This window comes from Sciurus carolinensis, chromosome 11 (assembly GCF_902686445.1).
Source record: "Sciurus carolinensis chromosome 11, mSciCar1.2, whole genome shotgun sequence".
NCBI classification, from domain to species: domain Eukaryota; kingdom Metazoa; phylum Chordata; class Mammalia; order Rodentia; family Sciuridae; genus Sciurus; species Sciurus carolinensis.
Window position 1 is genome coordinate 70225582 of NC_062223.1, and position 4413 is coordinate 70229994.

At 38.1% G+C, this 4413-nt stretch overlaps 1 long non-coding RNA gene across 2 annotated transcripts; it reads left to right on the top strand.

Moving 5' to 3' along the window:
- Nucleotides 1-1708: 1708 nt before the first annotated feature.
- On the top strand, nucleotides 1709-3984 carry LOC124958200 (uncharacterized). 2 transcript variants are annotated; one of them, XR_007103841.1, is made up of 3 exons: nucleotides 1709-1851; nucleotides 1983-2266; nucleotides 3899-3984. It is a non-coding gene; the product is annotated as an uncharacterized LOC124958200 (long non-coding RNA). The 2 variants fall into 2 exon arrangements; XR_007103840.1 differs by lacking the exon at nucleotides 3899-3984 and adding an exon at nucleotides 2404-2562.
- Nucleotides 3985-4413: the final 429 nt, after the last annotated feature.

Genomic DNA, 4413 nt, shown 5'->3' on the forward strand with positions numbered 1-4413 from the left:
AGCACATTTACCAGCAAATGCCACAATTTTGTTCTTCTTTATGGCTAAGTAATATTCCATTGTGTATATATACCACAGTTTCTTTATCCATTCAATTAAAGGGCATCTTGACCACTGATTTAGCTAGGAAAAAAATAATGCTTTCAAGAAATGCTGTCAGATAGTTGGGTATCTTTATAGGTGGTTTGAGTCTCAACTCTTTTCTCATACCAAAAGCAAAGATTAATAGAAAATGGTCCACAGATCTATATGTAATACCTAAAATTATTAAATTTTAAGAAAAATATATCAAAAAACCTTATTACATCAAGGCAATAGTTTATTAATCAGGACATAAAACACAAATTATAAAAGAAAAATACATAAAGGGAAGTTTATCAGAATGAAAATGTGTACTATTAGAAAAATTTAGTTAAGAAAAGAAATCAACCCATAGAGCAAGTGAAAAATTTTCTAAAATGTGTATCTGACCAAAGACTTATACCTAGAATATATAAAGAATCCTGAAAACTCAAAGTCAGAAAACAACCCAAAAAGAAAACATACAGACTTAGATATTTCACAAACAAAATATACAAATAGTCAACTAGGACATTAAAATATTCAACTACAATGTAAATTAAAGCTATAATGAGCAATTATTATGCAACCAAATAACTAACAATACCAATGTTGACCAGTATGTGGAGCAATTGAAATTCACAAACATTGCTAGTCAATGTAAAATGTTATAGTCACACGGATGACAGTTTTTTTAAAGGAAATAATTTTATAAAGATAAAGTTACATTTACAATATGACCTAGGCGTTATACTTCTGGGTATTTACCCAAAAGAAATTAAAACACCTATGTCTACATAATGATGTATACACAAATGTGCTTAACATTATATGGAACAACTTTGATGCCCACCAACAGATGAAAGGATAAAGAAATTGTACTATATTATGCTAAATTTAAGGGTTTGTAGTACAATAATAGCTCACAGGAATAGAACTTGTTTTCCAGCTTTTCTTCCTTGAAAGACCCTAGGTTCCATTATTACAGAATAGCTATTCAAGAACAAGTGCCCATCTCACAAGCTATTTCAGAGAAGCAAGAAAATGGGGGTGGGGGAGTCAACCAATTAACTTTATAAGGCCATTTTGTCATCTTGCTAAAATCAGACGAGGATATTATAAGGAAGAGAAAATATAGACCAGACTCACTCATGAGATGCAAAAACTCTAAATAATACATTAGCAAATTAAATCCAACTGTGCATAAAGTGGAAAAGACATGAAATTATTGTCAAGGAGTTCACGATGCAGAGGTAAGTGGCAACAGGTTGTGAAAGTAAGCAATGTGGAAGTTAGTCAAAGTAAAGAGAATATGACTGGTTTGTCATGAGGGAATTAATATAGGGAGCCTGCCTTTGAACAGACCTTGAGAAGATGAGATAGCTAGTAAACAGTTCTTTTCTCAGTATATTATATGGGGTATATTCTGCAACTCTGTACTTGCCATCTTTGAGCTTTGTTGTTTTCTTGCACATCAGTTTCCTCACCTCTGCTCTAGAAGATCTGGTTAGTGTGAACAAAGGTCAATTTGTTTGTCATATATTTCCTGTAACTTCAGCACATATCATCACACTTAGTGGATGCTCAGTAAAGATTTGTTGAAGTCTTTAGAAAAGAGAGCTATTTGCTCTAACCATCCCCTCTCTGTGTGGAAGTGTCCTTAGAAGAGAAAACAAAGGAAAGAAGCAAGAGGATGCTGGAGCAAGGAGGCCTGGAATACCCTAGTGATCTCTGCATTTGAGGCCTGGAGTCCCAGAGACAAACAGCTGCTGGGATGGGACGAATGTCCAGGTACTGATAAGAGAAAAACAGAGGGAATAACTTTAAGGGAAGTGTAAGTTCATTTCCACAAACCTGACCTTCATCTCTGCCTCTAGAGAGAGCTTGGCTATAGTAGTATTCTCTTCTCCTTTCTTGTTCAGATGACTAGTTTGAGAAGCTGGGGAGAAAACATGGAAAGAGATGTGAAAGAGATGTCCTGAGGAAAGGCAATCTGGTCCCTGAAGTCTAAGTCTTAAATGGTTCTCATTTCTAAACTCCACCCCAAACTCATCATCATCCAATGTCCTAATAAGCTGCACAGCAAAAATTCAAAGCTCTTTTAAACAGCGGTAAGCTACAGTCCAATCTTGCCCATGGATAAAGCCTAACTCAACATGAAGTTGACAAAAAGGGAAAATATCAAGCAGCTGTAATGCAAATGCAAGTGAGTTGATGTTGAATTTTCTTTGTTGTAGATAGTAGGAAAAGATTGTAAAAGTATGGGGGAGCAAAAGTTTTAGATATTTGAACCTGAATGATGTAGCTTATTGTGTGGCCAAAATATTGTCTTTCATCTCTCAGGAAATTGTTTCGGGCAATGACTGATGTCAGCAGTTGCTACGTGTCACAAGTAACCTTGTACATGCTTCCTTGGGTACATTTTACACCTGGAAAATTCTTTTTATTTTTTCCTGCTTCAAGTTCATTTTCACAAACAGCACAGGAAGACACCAGCTCCATGGTCACACCGGTCCTCCTGTCCTCACATTGGCAGACAGACGTCTTTACTGTGGAGGGATCTGAGGACCTGAGCACCTCTGGGAACCTGAACCAGAGCTTAAGTTGAAGCTGGAGCTGAAGCTGGAGTAGCAGCCTGGGTCTGGGTTTTGCGTGAGCCTTGGCCTTTCACTAGCAGAGTCCTGAGACCCTTAGCCATGCTGGCATGAGCAAGCTTCCCAGGCTTGGGGTAGGCAATGCAGGCAGGTCAGAGGATCTTGTGGGTGATAAATTTTGGGGTCTTGGACTTTATTGAGGTCTGATCTCCTGAGGTCATGGAAAGTTCACCCTGATGATTCTGCACTTGGACTTCCCGTTTATTAGCCAAAGTCAAGGAGACTGTAATACTGCACACAACAGGACAGTAATAACTCCTCACGTTGGGATAATTCTTGTGGGGCACGATGACCCTGTTTAAGGAGAAATATAAGGTTCCAACTGTACTGTGTGCTACATACTTTAGGTGTATGTTTCCTGGCATGTTATGAGAACATACTCTGTTTTGTCTCTAGGGAAATTGTTTTCTTAGTACAAGTAAACAAGCCAATTGCTTCAATAAGCTAACTCACAATAGCTAAACTATGGAACCAACTTAGGTGTCCTTCAAGAGATGAATGGATAAAGAAAATGTGGTACATATACACAATGGAATATTACTCAACCTTAATTAAGAATGAAATGATGACATTTGTAGGTAAATGAATAGAGCTGGAGAATATCATGCTAAACGAAATAAGACAAAACCCCAAAACCAAAGGCCAAATGCTTTCTGATATGTGACTGTTGATCTATAATGGGTGGGGGAGGGCAAGGGAAGAATGGAGGAACCTCGGATTGTGCAGAGGGGAGTGAGGGAAAGGGAAGGGGTATGGGGGTAGGATGGAAAGTGGAAAAAAGTGGACATTATTATGCTATGTGCATATATGAATACATGATCAGTGTATATCATGTACAACCAGATAAATGAGAAGATATACTCCATTTATATATGATGTGTCAAAGTGCATTCTACTGTCATGTATAACTAATTAGAACAAGTAAAAAGAAAAAAGATTTAACTTCAAACTGCCCTATAAAAGATGTGCTATGCAAGAGCAAGGAAGTCTGCAGCTTTGCAGGCTCCCCACCTCCCCCCAATAAATAAATAGTCATTTTAAGACTCAGATTCTTTGTGCATAATTGTGGGACCAAATCCATCGTTAGCTCATTCTTGGCAGAACTTAACCTCCTTTAGCTTTACCAGAGCCTTTATAGCACATGCACTTATGGTCTTAGCATTGTATGTCTGCATCTTTTTCAGATTCCCCTTGTGCTTCTTGGCAAAACACAAGTTCCACAGGACCCTGTGGCCTACTGCTGTTCAGAGGTTTGTATCTTTGTAGTAGGGATCTCTTGATGCCATTTCTCTGTGGTGTGGTTTTGGAACTGGCCATGTCTGAAGAGCATCTGGGACTGGGAGAGTTGGCTCTGACCTCCAGTCATCTTCACTACCTTGACACATTCCCATGTGTAGCTGAAGAGGCAAGCTAGACAGCAAAACTAACTCAAACATACCTTTTGTAATTACAATTCTCTTATCCTTTGGAATGCTTCATAAATCTTGTGAATGGAAGTGATTATGAGCTTCATGTTCACCAGCCCTCTCAGATTTATTCCTGAAACACAGATTCAAGGTGCTGACACTACAGCCTGTGTGCTCTTTCTACTTTAGTCCACTAACTCTGGGCTGGGAAGAACACTGGAATTAAGCACTATAATGAGGAAATCTAATTTCATATTTGATTTTTATGTTTGACTGCTAGCAAGCCTTTTGAA